Source organism: Protobothrops mucrosquamatus, unplaced genomic scaffold (genome assembly GCF_001527695.2).
Source record: "Protobothrops mucrosquamatus isolate PMUCROS unplaced genomic scaffold, P.Mucros_1.0 scaffold_19, whole genome shotgun sequence".
Taxonomy (NCBI): domain Eukaryota; kingdom Metazoa; phylum Chordata; class Lepidosauria; order Squamata; family Viperidae; genus Protobothrops; species Protobothrops mucrosquamatus.
In genome coordinates, this window is record NW_015386095.1 from 605,470 (window position 1) to 618,132 (window position 12,663).

Below are 12,663 nucleotides of genomic sequence, written 5' to 3' on the forward strand. Positions count from 1 at the left end.
TCGGGCAGGGTCGCCTAGGAAACGGGCCAGGGGCGCGCCGACCGAGCCTCCCTATGGCCGCGGTTGTGAGCCAGGCAGGGGCAGAGAGCTGCGAGTGCGAGCGCGCCCCCCCAGATGTTGCGCCCGGTGCGGCCGGCCCGGAAAAAGGTGCCGGAACGCGGTTCCGCCGCGTTCCGGCTGAAAAAAAGCCCTGCTTTTTGTTAACATATTTTTCTCTGTCATTGTTTTGATTCCAGTTGTTGCAATTGCTTGTCTTGCTGCCAGTGATACATATCCCATGCATGCTAGCTGCGAAGTCCAAATACTGTATCTTAAAATTGCCATTTTTTTAGTCTATGTTAATTCTAATATAGAAGGGTTTATTATTCCAGGCTGGTGTTAAAGTAATATGGGAAGGACAAAGTAATATAGGCCTAATAGGTACAGTGAGGGGGGAAAGTATTTGATCTCCTGCTGATTTTGCACATTTGCCCACTGACAAAGAAATGATCAGTCTATAATTTTAATGGTAGGTTTATTTTAACAGTGAGAGATAGAATAACAACAACAAAAATCCAGAAAAATGCATTTCAAAAAAGTATATAAATTGATTTGCATTTTAATGAGTGAAATAAGTATTTGATCCCTTATCAATCAGCAAGATTTCTGGATCCCAGGTGTCTTTCATACAGCTAACGAGCTGAGATTAGGAGCACTCTCTTAAAGGGAATGCTCCTAATCTCAGCTTGTTACCTGTACAAAAGACACCTGTCCACAGAAGCAATCAATCAATCAAATTCCAAACTCTCCACCATGGCCAAGACCAAAGAGCTGTCCAAGGATGTCAGGGACAAGATTGTAGACCTACACAAGGCTGGAATGGGCTACAAGACTATCACCAAGCAGCTTGGTGAGAAGGTGACAACAGTTGGTGCAATTATTCACAAATGGGAGAAACACAAAATAACTGTCAATCTCCCTCGGTCTAGGGCTCCATGCAAGATCTCACCTCGTGGAGTTGCAGTGATCATGAGAACGGTGAGGAATCAGCCCAGAACTACACAGGAGGATCTTGTCAATGATCACAAGGCAGCTGGGACCATAGTCACCAAGAAAACAATTGGTAACACACTACACCGTAAAGGACTGAAATCCTGCAGTGTCCTCCTGCTGAAGAAAGCACATGTACAGGCCCATCTGAAGTTTGCCAGTGAACAACTGAATGATTCAGAGGAGAACTGGATGAAAGTGTTGTGGTCAGATGAGACCAAAATCGAGCTCTTTAGCACCAACTCAACTCGTCATGTTTGGATGAGGAGGAATGCTGCCTGTGACCCCAAGAACACCATCCCCACCATCAAACATGGAGGTGGAAACTTTTGGGGTGTTTTTCTGCTAAGGGGATAGGACAACTTCACCGTATCAAAGGAACTGTGGACGAGGCCATATACTGGCAAATTTTGAGTGAAAACCTCCTTCCCTCGGTGCCGGAGGTGAGTGGAAAAGCAAACCTCCGAAAATAAGACCTGGTGCCTTTTTGGAGGCAAAAAAAAAAAAAAGACCTGGTCTTATTTTCAGAGAAACACAGCATTACATCTGGATTGCAGAAATGTAGAAGACCATAAGATGGCAGCAAAGAACTACAGAAATTAATCCTTTGCTGCCACATGGTGGTTTATACTGTATTTACAATGTAGGATTTATTTTTTAACAATGAGTCCTGATAGTATATGTGTAACTCATTATTTCTAGGTGACTTATATATTATTTTGATATCACAGCACTACAGTATTTTTCTTGTAATTTTAAAATTTTTAGATATTTTCTTTGCTATTTCCATTTTTTCTGTTTTCTCTGTTACTTTTTTATTTTCTGTTTTAGTTTTTATTGTATACTTTAATTCTTTAGGTAGGTAGGTTTCTTAATAAAATTTAAATGAAATGAAATTATTAACTTTCTGATCAATTATTATATACTTTTATTGTCATTTGCATTGGTTGAAAATTCAATAATTTTTATATTATCTAAATTTTTTTGTAAAAAAATACTTAAGGATTATCTTAGCTTCTTAAGTGCATATTTTATGCACTTTGAAAAGCAAAATAATAGAGGAATAAAATTCATTTTAAATCATGCTCTCAATTAATGAAGGCAACCAATACAAAAGATTGCATTTTTTACAAGTAAAAGCCTCAATACTGCATATGGCAGGCAAAACTATATAAATCAATACATTTTTGTTACCTTGTTTACACGCTGATTTTTAAAATTCTGCACTAGAAAATCTTACCTCAGCAAATGTTTAATCTATCATGAATTCTGGCTTCTGTCCTAGAATGTAACATTTTGCATTGCCTGAAGTGATTCGGTCAAGCTGTTGCATTTGAATATGGAGTTACAAGCACTGCTTGCATTTAAAAAGACACTCTTGTTGTATTTTGATATATTTATAGAATAAGAAGAAATAAGAATACTGACTCATGTAGATTCACTGGAAAACATGAGCTCATGCTTCTCAACTCCCATTTTAATTACCTTGCTAATTTGTGTTCAAATGGTGTAATTCATGCTATCAGAACAACCACATATTAAGATCATTTTCAGAGTCCATTGCCCCCTCAAAGCATGGCAGAAGGGGATCCGCATAAAGGGACGTTATGAAAGCTGCTAGGCTTTGAATGGGAACAAGGCATTCAATATCAAAGACACATTACAAGTCAGGGAACATCTAGTTTATCCCTACCTGTTCTTCAACAAACTGAAGTGAAAATAAATAAGCGGGATTTAAAAAAAACTCCACAAATTCTGTTGGTATTACATTTATACAGGTAGACCTCCACTTACAAACACAATCGAGGCCAAAATTTCTGTTGTTAAGCAAGTCAGTAGTTAAGGGAGTTGCCCCATTTTACCTTTCTTGCTACAGTTGTCAAGTTAGTAATATGGTTGTTAGATGAATCTGGCTTCTCCAATGACTGTGCTTGTCAAAAGGTTGCAAAAGGTAATCATGTGATCCTGAGACACTGCAACAATCATAAATACATGCCAGTTGCCAAGCATCTGAATTTTGACATGAATGTGACATGGGGATGCTGCAACAAATGTAAGTATGAAAAAAATAAGTTACTTTTTTCAGTGCCATTGTAACTTCAAACGGTCACTTAATGAATTGTAGTAAGTTCAGGACTATCCGTACATTGGCAGAATTACTTGACAACTTTCTCAAGAAATAAAGATCCATTTAAATTTTACTGGCTATATTATAATTAACAATGTAGTAGCAAGGATCCAGCCTTGAGTGAAAGGTTGGAAGTTTTAAATTCTAGAAACCCCCCATGCCATAGCTCCAATTCTTGCCTTGCTAGAAGTCTTAGTAGTTATTGCTGCCACCACCTGTATTTCAGAGGGATGCCTTACTTAGGATCCCTTTCCCTATCCCTGGCATACGATAAAGAGAAGGCTTGTTACCTGCAAATGAAACAAAAAAAAAGATAAACCTATAGGCCACTTCCTGATCTTGTACCTTTCAGATGGATGATTAGGGAAATCAGCCACTCCTCCCTACCTCCTGGGCCTGAAAACAATTTACGTAAAATTCTGAAAGATTAGCTTATATAGAGACAAGAGTTTCTGAAGACAAATAATTAAAACTAAAAGTTAAGAAATTAAACTTTAACTTTTTCCTATTTTTTTAGAGACCAGAGAACTCTTGAAATAGAAATTATCTCTGTGTCAATTTGTTACATGGGAAATAACTTTGCCCTAAAACTTCCAATTTTCATCAGAGGTTGGAGGAGAGCCATAGCTCTCTTTCTCCCCCACCTTGGTGCACCATTTCTTTTTTTCTTTTTTTCCCCCACAGAATACTTCTGCAGGCTTTTTTGACGAAAAAAATTTGTTCATCTCTAGCAAAAAATAAATAAATTATAAAACCCAGGCATTCAGCTGTTCCTCTTGCAGATGTAGGATCTGTGAATAAGATGTATGAATGTGGATTGAAACTAAGAAGCAAAAGGCTGTCAGTGTATATGAGGTAGCAGCAGCTTGCCTGCTCATTCACTATAAGTATTGCAAATTATTAAATTACTCTTTCTGTTATATATGTCAGGTGCAAGAAATCAGGAAGCAAGCAATGAATACAGGTATGTTGCTTGCTAACATTCTCTATAGGTCAAAGCAAATTGGCGATAGATAAGAGTCAACAGAATTTAAGGTAGGCTGGACTTAGATCTCTTGTGGACATGAAGGGACTCAAGACTGATGACGGCCCTTCTTTTGAGCTCAGCTTGGTCATCTCCTACAATATACTTATATTCGCCCAAGGACATGCTTCTAGAGGAATTTTTAGTAACTTAGTAATAATTGTGATGAATGATTTCCTCTTTCTTTTCTCCATGCAATAAATAACATCTGCAAACACCTTGTAAACTTTAGGTCCTGCAAGTTATTTTACTGGTTGTCTCAGGATAGAAGCCTATGGATTTTCCTCTGGATTAGTTTCAAAGCCACTTCAAATAGGCCATTCATTTTGCTATGCATTCTTGCTGGCATCAGAACTTGTATTTTGCTTGCTGGAATGTAACAAACAAGGATAGCCAATTGATCTAAAGCATCAATTCTATTTGCTTTTACCTGGGAGGAAAAGTCATTGAACTTAAAAGAATGGGATTCCCAAACATTGAAATTATAACATAACTATTAGCCAGAACTATATCACATCACCAACAAATAAATTTAGATAATAGGAAAAAGAAAAGAATGGGTGCAACTTTCTTTACTCCACATTAATATTTTAATATTCATAATAAATTTCAAAGACAGATGAACAAATTGCACAAAAAGCAAAAGGAAGCATTTTTCCAACTCCTGCTATCATTATGTTCAGCACTGTTTCTCAGCAAGGAGTCTTTTCTACCGCAGAGACTCCTCACACAATTTAGAGCCACCTTCTGTGGAGAATATGCCAAATATGGAAAATCTCTCTCCTTGTTTCAGCAGTTTTTAGAGCGCACAGAAAGTGAGAAGCAGGATACAACTTTCACAACAGGCTAAGTGTAGAGCCTCAGTGCCCCTTTCACCACTGATACCAGGCTCATGTGAATCTGTCTGTGACTATAAAACTTCACATGACTAGGAATGTAGGAGCATCTACAGTGTTTCCCTGAAAGTAAGACCCGGTCTTATATTATTTTTGCCTCCAAAAGAGGCATTAGGTCTTACTTTCGGGCGGTGTCTCATATTTTACGTGACACCTGCCTCACCTCACCGCGGTGGCGGCATCAACAGCCCCATCCAGCAGGAGCCCGCATGGCTGCTGGCCCACTTCTGCTGCGGCCGTTCGCAGCAGGAGGCTGCACGGCAATCTTGCCACTGCCACCACAATGAGGTGAGGCAGGTGGGGGAGGGGGTGGAGCTGCCCTACACACCCCGCACCTGCTTCCTTCAGGGTTCTCCCAGCCAGGCCATTCCTTGCTCTCTTTCACTCCCCTCCCGAGCCAGACTGCCATGCTACCGGAGGATGGGCGGGATAAGCCTGGTCTCCCTCTGCTGTTTTGGAGCCGGGGGGAGTGACAGAGAAAGGCTTCACTGCCACTGTGCACCGCTGCAGGGGTTTTCTTTACGCTTCGCCCCACAAATCACCTGCCCCATGGCAGCCGCCACCTCCTCCTCCAACTCTCCGGTGGCTTGCGCCATGACCGGGCAGCATGAGCCTCCCCCGCCACCTCCCTCTGCCAGCCCTCCCTCACTGCCACTGGAGAGAACGGAGAATGGGAAGCGGAACAGCTCTGTGCAGCAATGCAGAACAAAGAGCACTTGCTTGCCACCCTGCATCGCCCCGCGTCTCCCTTCTCCATTCTCGAAATGGCAGCTCCATTTTCTGCTGCTTCTCCTCCCGAAAGCAAAAAATTTCAATACTAACCTGCTTTCCAGCTCTGATGCGTTTCTCTCCTGCTGAAACGGAGTTTATGGGACTAAAAAAAGTTCAGTCAGATCTTCCAACTTCTCGTGAAAAAAAAAAAGATCTCACAGCAGAGCCTTTCACTGTCACTCCCCCCTGGCTCTGAAATGGCAGAGTGGGACCAGGCCTACCCTGCCCATCCTCTGTACAGTAGCATGGCAGTCTGGCTCAGGAGGGGAGTGAAAGGGAGCAAGGAATGGCCTGGCTGGGGGGGGGCTGAAGGAATCAGGTGCGGGGCGCATGGGGCAGCTCCACCCCCTTCCCCATCTGCCTCACCTTGTTGTGGCGGCAGCGGCGAGATTGCCGTGCAGCCTCCTGCCCCATTGCGGCAGTCAGGTGGGACTGCTTCATCTCATTCACTCTTTCATTGAGGTGGGGTTTTTTTTTGGGAGACTGATTTTCATACCGTGTTTCCCCCAAAATAAGCCCCACCACAAAAAAAGACCTTCCCTGATTTTGGGGGGGGGGCTAATATAAGCCCTACGCCAAAAATAAGCCCTAATTACGACCCCACCCACTCTGTCCCACCTGACTGCCGCAATGGGGCAGGAGGCTGGGAATGGGAAGACCATCGGCGCTCTAGGCATGCCAGCAAATTTCTATCCCAATGTCTGAAAGTTTTGAAGGTCTGGAGGCAAACACAGCAAGATTGAATGGCCATGAATACTGGGTCCCCTGTATCCAGGAACTGAAGCATTTCCATCTTTAATTCTGGACGGAGTGGCACTGCCCTTTTAGATTCAGTGTGTGATGTGAGAGCAATGGCAGCTCTGATCATGGGGGCCTTTGTATAACATGCACCAGTAGCATCCATTCCTGAACTGAAAGGTGTTCCTCATGGTCATTCACATTTTTAGTCACTTCACAGTTGGATTATTGAATTGCAACACACTCTACATGGGGCTGCCCTTAAAGACCACTTAGAAGTTTCAGTCAGTGCAAAATGCAGTAGGTAGTTACTGCATGGGTATTTATGTGTTCAGTTTATTATGCCATATGAGACCACTATTCTGTAAGCGGCACTGCCTCCTGTACTCCTTTTGGGTACAGCTCAAGGTATTGGTTTGTCACCCTTAAAGTCGTACTTGGCATAGAAAAGGGCCCCTTTCTCCCAAGAACATCTGTTCCATCCCACACATTCCAGTAGCATCTTCCTTTTTTTCTCTTTTAAACACTGTTTTGTTGCTGTCTGTTTTCTGGAATCTCCCCCCAATATGAAACTGGAGCCCAATTCTATTTGCCTATAGAAAAGCTGTTAATTCCTGGCATTTTCCCCAGATATTTGAATCCAGTTAAGTGCAGGATCACATTGGTTTAAGAGTTAAAGCACAAGGCTAAAAATCAGGAGACTGTGAGTTCTGATCCCACTTTAAGCATGAATGCCAGCTGGGTGACCTTGGCCCAATAATTTTCTCTGATGTCAAGCTTGAGCAACAAGCTGCGCAGTCAGTTCCTGATGCAAACAATGGATCAATATTCGGTTGATCTGAAAAATAATCTGATCCTGCACTTGTGAGAAAACATTAGGAAGGGGGAAAATGAATTCAGTTGAGTGAGTCCCCTTTTGGTTGTCTAATTATCCCATTTGGCTGCTATATTATATTTTATACATTGGGTTTAATGTTTTTTTTTTAACATTATATTTTTGTTAGTTGCACACTACCTAAGAGTCACTTAGTTTGAGTTAGCTGGCCCTATAAGTATATGAAATAAATACCACCACTTTGCCATGTTCTTGTATTGTATTTGCTAATCTAAAATACTGACATTACATAATGCTATCTGCACCTCTGGATAGTTGAATTTCAATGTATTTTAAGGGAGTTGGGAAATCATTGGTTTTCGTTCCCAATTAAATAAAGTCCAAGGACACATCACTGAATTTGTTCTTGTGTTTTATCCTCATTTTCCCCCATTTCTCTTGTTCCTTTAACTCTCTTCTCTCTCTACAGAGTACAGGTAGTCCTTGACATATGACAATTGAGCCCAAAAGTTTTGTTGTTAAGCGAAACATTTGTTAAGTGAATTTTGCCACATTTTACGACCTTTCTTGCTACAGTTGTTAAGTGAATCACTATAGTTGTTAAGTTAGTAACAAGGTTCCCCATTGACTTTGTCAGAAAGTCACAAAAGGGATCATATGATCCCGGGACGCTGCATTCATCATAAATATGATTCAGTTCCCAAGCGTTTGAATTTGATCATGTGACCATGGGGATGCTTCAACAGTCGTAAGTGTGAAAAATAGTCATGTCACTTTTTTCGGTGCTGTTGTAATTTTGAATGGTCACTAAATGAACTGCTGTAAGTCTAAGACTACCTGTACATGGAATATCAAAATGCAAACATTTCTTGGGTACAATCTTATTTTGGATTATTTGAAAGGAATAACATGACTATTAACTGTGCAACAATAATGGAGTGGTATCTCAGTGTAACTAAGGAAGAAATGCTATCTACATTCTCTTGGTCACTTAACCATGAGCCAACAGTGTGCAGCAGCCGCCAAAAAAGCTAACACAATCCTGGCTGTATAAACAGAGGCATAGGTTCTGGACTATAAGACCTCTAAGGTTCTCTTCTCTTCTCTTCTCTTCTCTTCTCTTCTCTTCTCTTCTCTTCTCTTCTCTTCTGATTATTATTATTCCCTTGCAATTTTATTAATTTTTTAAAACAGGAATGCAATACAAAACAAATGTAAAGATTTCCATAATTACACTTTCAATACTTGAGAATCTAAGGATATAAAATCTTGGAAATACTATTGGCCATTTGGGCCATCAAATCCCCTACTAAGCACAGGAAGTCAAATTAAACCATCCCATATAAAAAGCTGCCTAGGTTCTGCTTAAACACAACCACTGAAGGGAGCTCACTACATCTTTAATTAGTTCTTCTGTCTATATTCTCTCTTATTTTAGGACATTTTTCAAAATACAATCAAAATTTATCTTCCTATAATTTAAATTTATTCTTCCACACCTGCAATTTAAACAGCAGGTCTTTCTTTCTGAAGATAACTCAAGATTCTCAGTCTTTTCTCAAGGTTAAACATATCCATGTCCTTCAATCTCTTTTTGTAGGATTTCACTTCTAATCTGATCTTTTTTCTGAAACTAATCCAGTTTCTCTAAATCCTTCAAGTGTAATACCTAAAAAGGGACTCAGTAAATGAGGTGGGCTATGCCCAAGCAATATAAAGTGGAACAATTACTTCTGTGATTTTAACATATCATACCACCAGCTCATGCTTGCAATCAACTACAATGGCAGATGTCTTTCACAAGTGTCATATATTACCATAAGATTTTATTGTGTTTGACAGAATTTTCTTTTATCAACAATATAAAAAAAATCCTGAAGGAAATTTCCCAGTCATTATGTACTACCTAAATAAATGTCAACAAATTTATGACGTGTGTCAAAGGTGATACACCATAACATTTTGGATGACACACCAGTGTTTACCAACACCCAGCAACAACTATTCTCCAAAGCATGCCCTATTTTATGTTATTTTCAGAAGCTGCAGAGGCTGTACAAGAAGGGGAGGGTGCCCTCATGCAACCTCTGGAGCCTCTAAAAATCGTTTGAGAACAGAGCATGCTTTTGCAAGGTTTTCAGAGGCTGCAAAAGCATTCTCTGAAGCCATTTTAAAAACAAATGCCTTGTGCAAACTGGAGTAGCCTCAGGTAGGATGCAGGGGCTTGTCAACAGAAAAAGAAGGATGACACATATCTACACAAGTGTTCAATTCATGCTCCTTTCTTCTAAGCAGAGTTCACCCTGAAGCAATGGCCTGTAGCCCATGAAAATTCTCATCCTAGTTCAGTAAGGCTTTCAACTAATCACGAGGCACTTGACTGTTTTTGATTCTACACCATAGTAAGCTAGAATAGCATAATTTCATGCTAAATTATGGATGTAATGTAATGACATTATGGATAGAAACTAATCAAGGAGAGAAGCAACCTGGAATTAAGAAGAAACTTCTTAACAGTGAGGATAATTAACCAGTGGAATGGTTTGCCTTTAGAAGTTATGAGTGCTCCATCACTGGAGGCTTTTAAGAAGAGATTGGACAACCATTTATTTGAAATGGTATAGGACACAGGTCAGCAACCTGTGGCTCCGGGGCCGCATGCGGCTCTTTGAGCCTTCCCCTGTGGCTCCCAGCCTCCTCTGCCATTTGCAGACAGAGAGAGGCACTTGCTCTCTCTCTTGCTCTCTCTCTGTAAAAAAGAGTGGACTCACAGTATTATCTGACGAGCTGAAAAGCTTATTTGGGCGGGGCTCATCCCTTTGCTGCGTCTCTGCAGGAAGCAGGAGAGAGCTAGTTAGCCCAGCTATGCTGACTCAGGAATTCTGGGAGTTGAAGTCCATGAGTCATAAAAGAGCTGAGGTTGCCTGCCCCTGAGCTTGTTGGAGAACAGTTTGAAGCCAGCTTGCCAGGTGAGCAGAAGATCGGAGAGAGGGAGAGAGGGGGGGGGAGAGAAAGAGAGGGAGAGAGGAGAGAGAGAGGGAGAGGAAAGAAAGAGAGAGGGAAAGGAAAGAGAAAGAAAGAAAAAAAGAAAGAAAAAGAAAGAGGGAGAGAGAGACCCTTTTGACATCTAAAATGAAGATAACACTACATATATCCTTTTTTACCTTTATTATAGGTGTGTGTATATATATGTATGTGTGTATATATGTGTATGTATGTATGTATGTGTGTATATATGTGTGTGTGTATGTATGTGTATGTATGTGTATACACACACACACACATAATAAAGGTAAAAAAGGATATATGCAGTGTTGTCTTCATTTTAGATATCAAAAGGGTTTTGCGGCTCCCAGTGTTTTATTTTCGGTGGGAAACGGGTCCAAGTGGCTCTTTGAGTGTTTTGGGTTGCCTACCCCTGGTATAGGACAATGGTGGCGAACCTATGGCACAGGTGCCAGAGGCGGCACTCAGAGCCTTCTCTGTGGGCACGCGTGCCATCGCCCCAGTCCAAGGCCTTCAGCTGGATTTTATAAAACCTTTTCGCTTTAGGCCGTTGCCATGTACAAAAAAAAAGTTTAATCAATCAGTCAATTTCAACTTCTCGCGGGGGAAAAAAAGATCTTGCAAAGTTGGAATTGATTGATTGAACTTTTTAGTCCCACCCAGTCTGCCATTACCACCGCAGCCACACCCAGCCAATGGGCCACACCCAGCCAATGGATCACACCCACCCGACACCCGATGATGCATGTGGATTTTGGGTTGCAGTTTGAGCACTCGGTCTCTAAAAGGTTCGCCATCACTGGTATAGGATATAGGGTCTCCTGCTTGAGCAGAGGATTGGACTAGATAGAAGATCCCTTCCAGCTCTATTGTGATACTCATATTTCAGTACTGTCCGTTCCCTGAATTGTATTTAATTGCAACCCTTGGATTCCCCCGCTTCCATCGATCCCTGGATTCTCCTCTTGCAAAACTACCCTCATCTTTCGCGCCGTTTCCTCTCCTGGCCCCGCCAGCTTCGTGCTCCCAAGTTCAAGGGCCAGTGGGGGAGGGGGCAAGACCCTGGCATCGGAAGGTTGGGATGGCAGTCTATCCCATCTCCTGCTCAGTGCAGGAATCCTCCTAAAATCGTCTCGGACAGTTGGCTGTCTAAGGAACTGACACACACACCGGTTAATTGCTTCCGCCATCCAACCGTTCAGACACTGCTGGGGAATGATGACACTTCAATTGACAGAGCGCCCCAGAGCGTGAAAGGAGCACATGTCAGCCCTAAGCCTGTCCCCTTTCAATTCTAGACTCTATGCTCCATCTCCCTAGAGCGGCAGGGCCTTACCAAAACGCGCCGCTCTGTCCCTCATGCGGCTGCCCGCGCGCAATGCATGCCGGGCCACAGCTTCCTTCTCGCAAGTCCTCCGAGACTGCGCCGCACTGCCATCCGTCTCTGCTGCCTTTTTTTTTTCTTTTCCCTTCTTTAGCCCCCCTCCCTTCCCTCTACTCCTCCAAGATGGTGGCGCTGCGTTCTGGGTGATCCAAGAGGAAAAGGCGGAGGCGCAGCGCGGCCCTACTCGGCCGCCACCATCTCGTCAGCCACGCGCACGCCTAGAGCGCCGACGGTCTTCCCATTCCCAGGCCTCGCCTGGCCCGGCCTAGCGCAGTCCCCGCCTTAGCCTTCGGCGGCTCCCCGCGCGCTTCACGTCCTTTGCATTGGCCGCACGGCCTAGGCTAGGCGTCAGCTGAAGGAACACCATCCGCCCGCCCAGCGTCTGGAGCTGGCCGGCCTCGCCAGAGCCTGCCGGCTACATCGGAAAACGACAGGTAAATCGGGGCCTGGGGAAGTCCTGTTTTGGGCTCGGTGCACGCTGCCCTTTCCGCTCGAAAGGGATCGTGCCGGCGTCAGCAGTCGTCAGGCCACTCTGTCCGTCAGAACCTCTCGGACCTGCTCGCGCCTTTAAGGGGAGACGGCGGCGCCTGTGCCCGGTGCGAGGAAGGGGAAGTGGCTTTTCTCCCTGTGAAGGTGCTGCCATCCGGGGCCGAGCGACGGACACCCGCTGGAAGTTTCTTGGGGCCAGTCCTTTTATCAGCAGAGCGGTCTAGCGCAGTGCCCGCCAAGTGCTGAGAAAGAAGCGTCGAGAGGGCGAGATGGTACGTTTGGGCAACGTTAGGCCGCTGTCCTGGACACACGTTCATGGAGATTAACACAACTGAACACAATGCAACTTACTTCGAACGGGTA

At 43.2% G+C, this 12,663-nt stretch overlaps 1 protein-coding gene across 1 annotated transcript in view; it reads left to right on the forward strand.

The window, feature by feature from the left end:
- Positions 1-11,918: 11,918 nt before the first annotated feature.
- Positions 11,919-12,663, forward strand: part of UBE3A (ubiquitin protein ligase E3A) — a 65,185-nt gene continuing 64,440 nt past the window's right edge. The window contains exon 1 of the mRNA XM_015830387.1: positions 11,919-12,245. The gene's annotated coding sequence lies outside the window, so the exon portion shown is untranslated. The remainder of the gene's footprint in view (positions 12,246-12,663) is intronic.